The sequence below is a fragment of the Chrysoperla carnea genome, chromosome X (genome assembly GCF_905475395.1).
Source record: "Chrysoperla carnea chromosome X, inChrCarn1.1, whole genome shotgun sequence".
NCBI lineage: Eukaryota > Metazoa > Arthropoda > Insecta > Neuroptera > Chrysopidae > Chrysoperla > Chrysoperla carnea.
The window spans coordinates 24,470,084-24,478,938 of NC_058342.1; positions in this window are offsets into that span (position 1 = coordinate 24,470,084).

Here is an 8,855-nt window from a genome sequence, read left to right on the forward strand (position 1 = left end):
AACAAGAGTACCTCAAAGAATATACAATTTCATTAATAATATGATTAAAATATTAATTTTGTAAAATCTGGAAAAAACCTTTTGCCAATGTCTCTCAATTATTCAAAAAAATCGATTATATTTATTTTTTTTAACATATGTAACAAGATTATCAAAAAACTATTGTTTGAAAATTTCTGGCAAATGATGAAATTGGATTTTTAATAAAATGAAATATTTACATCAAGATTGAGGCTAGAAACCAAATTTTGGTACAACGATAGACGTCGTTAGAATAAAACTTTTTAAGGGGAAATTAAGACATCCGGGGCAATTTTTAAACTATTTTCTTCAGTTTTTGATTTTTCAAAAAATTTAAAAATTATTGAAGAGTTACGTTCATTTGATGTAATGATTTTTAGCAAGAAAATCTGATTTTTATGTCGTCTACAATAGAATGACTTTTTGGGATAAAATTTCTATATTACCTTCGACGAAAAGTCTACGCTTGCATAAACAACTTCTTGATTTCATCTAAGAACATTTTTTGTTCATTGTTCTAGTAAATAAGTCCAGTTTTATAAGTCGATGATAACGAAAAGTTACTTACAATACAAATATGCTGCTATCTACGGCAAGGAATAGGCAATTTTAATAAAAGAACCATGCTAATCCATGGAATTCATAAAAGTGATTCACAAATACTGCGTACAAACGCTCTGCTGCCATCTAAAAAATGTTTCTGGCGGCAATTTTAAAATAAGATTTTTATCAGTTGCTAAAATTAATTAAAAAAAGACCAGTTTTTTTGGATTAAAATCATTCATGAGAGAAAAATAAGCCCAGAATTACAAAAACTTGTTTAGTAAACCAAATCTAACTCAGGACGAGATTCTTATTTTGTACGCTTTCTATAGGTACTTATTCAAATGTTTAAAATACATCCCTCAGAAGTTTGTTTTTGACGCGGATGCATTTTCCCAAGTACTAGCTCTGGCACACGCATCTATAATCAACTGTCAAATTAATGCTCTGCAATGACAGATTTAGGCGCCGTCCAGGGCCTAACAATATATACTTCATTTTAGATTTTCTCTATCATTGAATGTCAGAACCACGTTGTTATTGTTGACCTTTTTTCTGTTTTTATTTTGCCTCTGAAGCCACCTGATTTTTTAAAAATCGCGTTTGTATTATCTTCTTACGAAAAAGCGTTTTATTGTGTACTTTCTATAAACTTTATTACTTGTATTTCTATAAACATTTTACAAAATCCATTTTAAAAATTATTTAAACAATTATAAGCATTGTTATACCATGTATATATGAAATATACATAGTATATTAAGTTTAGTCCCAAGTTTGTAACGCTTAAAAATAATGATGCTAGGAAAAAAATTTTATCATAGGTGCTCATAAAATTACCTAATTAGTCCATTTCCGGTTGTCCGCCCGTCCGTCCGTCTCTGGACACGATAACTCAAAAACGAAAAAAGATATCGAGCTGAAATTTTTACAGCGTACTCAGGACGTAAAAAGTGAGGTAAATGAGTTCGTTCAAGTTCGTAAATGAGCATCATAGGTCAATTGGGTCTTGGGTCCGTAGGATCCATCTTGTAAACCGTTAGAGATAGATCAAAAGTTTAAATGTAAAAAATGTTCCTTATCAAAAATTAAACAACTTTTGTTTGAAACATTTTTTCGTAAACATCACTGTTTACCCGTGAGGGCGCCACTTAGGCGGAAATTTTATAATATGTACTATACTTGGTTATCAGTTATGTATGTGTCACATGTTTGTATGTGTTATGTGATAAAGAAATCAACACTGACTATACATGGTATTTCAATAATTAACTCAGTCAATTATTTGTATTCACTTGTTCTCTATATATATTCAAACCAAACTAAAAGAACCGAATAGTTGCTTGTACTTTCAACTAGATGGCACTAACATCATCTTCTATATCCATAATACAAAGGATCGTTAATAATCATATACATATCCTGTAACTATACCTTTAATACAATATAATAATTGTGTAAAATTTGTCAAAGGATATTGTTAAAGTAAATAACAGAATAAATAATTTTCAGATAATGAGATTTGTATTTAAATAAAAATAAGTAATAATCTACTGTTTACTTTTTAATTATCATATATAAATATATATATTTATATACATTTATAATAAGTATATGTGTATATAATAGGCAGTATATATAAGTATATACATACTTATGAATATACAGTCAAAACTTATCATAACGACATTGTATTGTTGTATAGGTATCTATAATTATAATCCAGGCAAATGAGACAAGTGGTTAGTTAAATTCTGAAACAAGCAGTTCCTCAAATCTGTTTCTCACATGGAAAATTATAATTATTATGATTTTCGATGATTTTTTTTTTGGATTTTGATGTTTATATCTAAAATAACGAGTACAAAGTATTAGTATTTTAACCACAAAATTTCAAGAAACCCTCAACAAGGCTTATTAATTTTGTATATTTAGATAATTTTATTCATTCAAAATGTTCTTAAATATAGGCAAATTTTTACACAAATGTAGTAAAAGTTGTGTAAAAATGTTCAAAGATATTTGTAACATTTACTTTCCATAATTTCATTTTTGTATTTGATATTTAAAACATAAACTACCAAATCTTTAAAAAATCAGTACATTGATTGATTTTTCTTATCCACGTATTTTCCTTCCTTATTACATAATGAAATCCCATGATTAACCCTTCATTTTAGAGCAGATCGTGCTGCCTATTAACGAAAAGCAGACTCACGGTCTAAGAATGTACTGCTTAGGAAAAGACAGGCTAGATAAATAATATTAAGTTTTAATTTTGTTATATAATTTGTATATCATATCTGTAATAAAATTGCCTATAAATAAAAAGAAAACAAATTACTATCACTTATCAATTACTTCTGTAACCTGTTTTTAGCAACGGATACCGCACTGCGGAATTCCGTACGGGTCGAGTTAGTATAAAGATATATTGTTATATTAAAGTAGTCCGGCTGTTTGAGCAAGTACGGTGAATATTGGTTTTTTTTGCGGTGGATGATAGTACAAAAATTAATCGCTAATTGAGCTTCAAAAAAGTTTTCATCATGAAGAAAATTTATCACAGATTCTGTTTATGTAAAAAAAAAAAACATTACCTTACGGAGCTTTCCAGAAAAACAAAAACAAAAAAGCTTTGGTTTGTAACGCTTTTACGATATTTTTAGATCATTTTATTACATTTACGTCAAACAGTTGCTTAGTTAACGATATTTTTAGAGCAATTTATTAAGATTTATGTCATACAAATTGCCTAGTTAACTACACAGTTGACTACACAACAGCCGGACTACCTTAAAACAAGTGAAAACTAAACATTGACTAAATTAATTGTTGAAATACCCTGTATAGGAAGTGTTGAATGTCAGTGATTATTTTTAATGAATTAAAAAAGTTAAAAAAACCAACACCAATTATGGCGGTCTTTCAACCGCCATTTGTTTTGAATTTTAAAAATTTTCGAAAGTATTTTCTAATTTTCTAGACTTTTTTCGAGAATGTTTCACAAGACCATTTGTTGAAGCTATTTGCAAATTTTCAACTGCCTATCTTTTATTGTTTTGGAGAAAATAGACACCATAGTTTTGTCTGAATTTGCACCCTCATGGGTAAACAAACAGTGATTTTTACGAAAAAATGTTTCAAACCAAAGTTGTTTATTTTTTTATAATGAATTTTATATTGGTTTATTGTTTTATAACGCTCATTTAAATATTAAAAATTTCACCTTTTTTCATGTCTTTTTGTTTTTGAATTATCGTGTCAACGGTCGGACGGGCGGGTTACCGAAAATTGACGAATTAGGTGATTTTATGAACACCTATACAAAAATTTAGCTCGCAACATCGCTATTTTTAAGTTTTACAAACTTGGGATTAACCTTAATATACCTTGATAGGTATATTTCATATACAATTTGCAAACCATATCGTTAGTCATTTATGTTATACGAACTAAGAAGAGTTCTTATGGACGTTCTTATGTTTAAAACAAAGAGGGATTGTATATGTGTATACCATGAATGAATCAGACTCATCACTTGAAGTTGTACACATACAATACCAATCACACACAGTAACGTATAACCATAACACACAGGAAGCATTTCCTCTTTGTTTTATACATAAGAACGTCGATAAAAACTCTTCTTACTTCATATATTTTATATGGCTAAGGAGATAGCTTACAATCGGTATACATGGTATAAAAATGCAAAATGAGAATAGAAATCTGTGTGCAATCATTTGCAGTGTTTTTTCTGATGCTGTTATAGACGGTTATGTTAACATTTGTATGACTTGATGGTCGTAATAATCGTTATTATTTGGTCGTTATAAACGATGGTCGTTATAGTCGGTTTTAACTGTATAATACTTATGTATATATAAATTATATATTGTATTATATTTTTATAAAAATAACAATACATATAGTTACAATCTAAATTTGTTGCCTGTTGCATGTTGAAATGCTGACCACTGTTCAGGCATATCGATCCATGTTTTTATACGCTTGTAAATATTATGCTGCTATAGTGAAAACTTATTATAACGATATTAGCACAACAAAATTCATTCAAAAGACATGGTAACAAAGAAAAAAGTCTTGCTTCTTTGAAACTTTTCTCAGTTTTTTATTAGCTTGTAAAAACTTAGTAAAATCAAAAAATCGGTCACTCTTGTTAGGGTTTTTAATTAGTTTTTTTTTAATAAATTTACAAAAAACTTCAAATAAAAGTTCTAGCTGATTTACTTGTGCACATTTTTGTTTTTTCGACTTGCATAGATTCAAAATTGACCGAGATATGTCAATTTTAAAATGGTGCATTTTTTGCTCATTCAATCAAATGAACAAATATCCATCTTGTAAACCGTTAGAGATAGACCAAAAGTTTAAATGTAAAAATTATTTCTTATAAAAAAATTAACAACTTTTATTTGAAATATTTTTTTATAAACATCACTGTTTACTCGTGAGGGGGCAAATTAGGACAAAATTTTGTTGTCTATTTTCTTCAAAACTATAAAAGATGGGTATGGGTATGTATATGGAGGTTAGCGGGCCATGCTCGAGCATCGCGCCTCGAAGCAATGGTTCTCAGAGCCCCTAGCCAAGTAGACCCTTGTACTCTATCCCCGCTACGCTTTTCAGTGGCTATTATAACCAACTGATGTACTGAAACCCAGAATTTGCCTAGCGCTGAGTTTCCTAATTTCTTCTGGTTCGACTATGGCCGGACCAAACAATTTCCTTCGTTGCTGTATGAGCGCCGGGCAGTAACAGAGAAAGTGGATCGATGTTTCTTCTGAATTTTCTCCGCATCTGTCACACGCGGGAGATTGTCTTTTTCCAATCTGATGTTGGAACTTGTTCAGGTTATCATGCCCTGTGAGTAACTCTACGATGACTCTAATATCCGCTTTGTTTAGTTTCAAGATCTCCCGGCTCTGTTACCGAGCGAGTTTCCTTCACCCAACAGGCTTTTGGCGATTCGCCCTCCCTCGTAGGTGGTCCATGCCTTTAATTGTTGGTTTTTCAGATTATCTCCTAATCTGTTAAGACCTTCTTGGTATAGCATCCTCGCAAGCTTTTCTTGAGTGGGAGCCATGGTGGTTCCCAGTTAGGCCAGCTTGTCTGCTCTCTCATTACTGTTCCAATCAGAGTGTACGGGGATCCAGGTAATATTGACTTTATTGTGCCTCGCCAGGTTGTTTAGACTGTTTCTAGTCTCCTTGACCAGTTGCGATGACACTGTACAGTTTGATAGCGCTTTGAGTGCTGCTTGACTGTCTGTGCAGATACTAATCACATCATCCACTAATAACAAAAATTGGCCAATTGGAGGTGGTCAGTGGAGGGAGTTGAAAATTTGTATGTAACTTCAACTACTGGTTTTGTGAAATATTCTCAAAAACTAAAAAAAATTCTAGAAAATCCTTTAGAAAATTTTGAATTTTTATAGAGAATTTAACGCTCTACAGCAAAAGGTTTCTTATGATTTTTCATTATGTCTATTGGTTTGAAAGTTATTCGAACTTTTTTTAGATTCCATTTGTTTTCGAGTTATAAAATTAAAAAAAAAAAATTATTTGTTATTTCCATAAGAAATTTTGATTGGAATGCGGACTATCTTAGATTCAATCTTGAGAGCTCAAATTTTAGGGATTTTGTTTTAATGAATCAAATTGGTAATTTGGAAGTGTTTGAGCTCCTAGAAGCAAAGAAATTCGAAAACATCCCTAATAAGGACCACCTTAATATAGCATTTTGTGGTACAAATAATACTTTAATTACATATTTTTGTCATTTTTTTCCCATATAATTTTATTTTTGTATTCAATATTTAAAATACAGTGGAACTTGCTTAAGTGCAACGTGGATGAGTAAGAAACCTCCATAACTGGAACTCATGCTGAGGTCCCAACACTTCGATTCGTTCTTTCGATTTTATCGTCATAGTTACCTCTATAACTGAGACATCGAGGGTATTTTATATGCATTAACCTCTGTAACTGAGAACTTCTTATTCTACCCGCAAATTCCGCATTAAACTAATTTTGAGCCTCAATAACCTTCAGTTTTATTTTTGCTTTGCTATCATACGGATGTTTCTTGAAAATTGCCGAAACGAAGGCTTAAATCACTATCAGGACGTGAAAAACTGAAGTTAAAATCCGTTTATGAAACTGGGAAGACACGCGATGAAGTCTGTGCTGAATTTAATGTGCCAAAATCTACTCTTTTGTCCTGAACTTAAAGAGTCTTGCTAACATGGATACAGCAACTTCGTAAAAAAAAAACGTTCTGGTAAGTGGACCGATGATTAAAGAAAAGGTACAAGATTTCGCGGGAAGTCCCGGTTTTCATAATTTTGATAGCAGTTTATTTAATAATAACATCTCTTTAACTGAAATAACCTGTATTCTGATTTCTATTAATGAAACTCTCTGTAAATGAGACAGATAGTTATTTAAACCTGGATATCTGAGACACAGGATAAGTGAAATACCTTTATAAGTGAGATAAATTTGCAGGTCCCTTGATGTCTCACTTAACCAGGCTCTACTGTATAAACATAAAAATTCTAAGAAATCAGCGAAAATCAATATTTTATATATTTATTTGTCAAAATTCATTTGAAAGATTTAAAAGCCTACAATTTAACGTTGAGTTATTGCTCGTTTCAGAATTTAACGAGCCAAATGCCTAATTAGCTTGGACTATAAACAATATTAGGGACGTCGCCAGTCAATGGACCCGAGATGAGCGAGATGACGTTCCTATATTAGGAGGGGGGTAGGTGAGATTCGTACATAAGCCCTCAGATCCAAATTAGGCAAAGAACATTTTCATTAACATTTTTTCTCAACTTATTCAGGAAGCGAAAGTTCTGCAGACAATTTTAAAACACTCTGTACAGGGATAACTGGTTCGTCGTTATAACGGGGTTTGACTGTATTTGGATTCTTCACGAATCTTAAGTAATTATCCGTTATAACTCACTGGTCGTTATCAGTGATGTCGCTATAAACGATTTCGACTGTATATTTATAGCACACAATTTTTTACCCTCTGCGATCAGTTAAACATATTACCGTAATAATTAAAAACTGTAGTATTTAATGGGTCATTTTTAATATGATTCAAAAAAAAAAAAATACATGTCATAATATATACAACTTAATCAATAGACGTTTTTTTAAATAGATGAAAAAGAAAATTTGAGTTAGAAAAATTTAAAGGTTAGATCGAAAGGAAAACGTTATTAAATATCATATGAAATTTTTACTTTAATCATAATATTTTGGTACATGCTGTAAGATAAATCTTAGCATGAATTTTTTGATACATTTTTAAAACATGGTAACTTATAAAGTAAGTGATATAGTCTGTGCATGTAGTGAAAAATGTATTTCCGCATTATTACTTAGAAAAATCAACTTTGTTTTACATCCTATTTTTACATGCTATATATATATCAAGGTATACTAAGTTTAGTCCTAAGTTTGTAACGCTTAAAAATATTGATGCTACGGAAAAAATTTTGGTATATATTAATAAAATCACCCAATTAGTCCATTACCGGTTGTCTGTCCGTCTGTGGACACGATAACTCAAAAACGAAAAGAGATATCAATTGTAAACCGTTAGAAATAGAACAAAAGTAGGAAATATTTCTTATAAAAAAATAAACAACTTTGAAACATTTTTTCGTAAACATCACTGTTTACCCGTGAGGGGGCAAATTAGGAAAAACTTTGGTGCTTTTTTTGTCCACTTTCCTTTTTTTTATGGAAAAAACGATTTTAATTTTTCTGAAACTGGATATATTAAAGCTCTTAATCTTCCGAGCAACCATTTCCACAGGTTTAAAGATCATAATTTTCGAGTAATACAGAAATTCAACTTCATTATGTAATTATTTTTCCTGCAGAAAAGTTGTATTCAATTTACTTTCTAAACCTTCACTTGCTATTGCGCAAGCGCCAAGAGTAAAATTTCAAACTATATTTTTAGGTTACATATTATGTTTACGTTTGAAAATACATTAATTCATATGAAAGAATAGTATATTTAATTTACTTATGAAATATTCTGGATAGATAGATTAGTTAACACATTTTATTTATTTGTTATCTGCCATTGAAAACACAGTACATCTACAAAAATATTCAAATCCATCCGAATTGCGGGTTATTTTAATCGATTTTACTGAAGTAATGAGAAAAACTCTATTTTACTCTATTTATACGAGTTGTTATTTCATTGGATTTTCAATTTGAACTCGA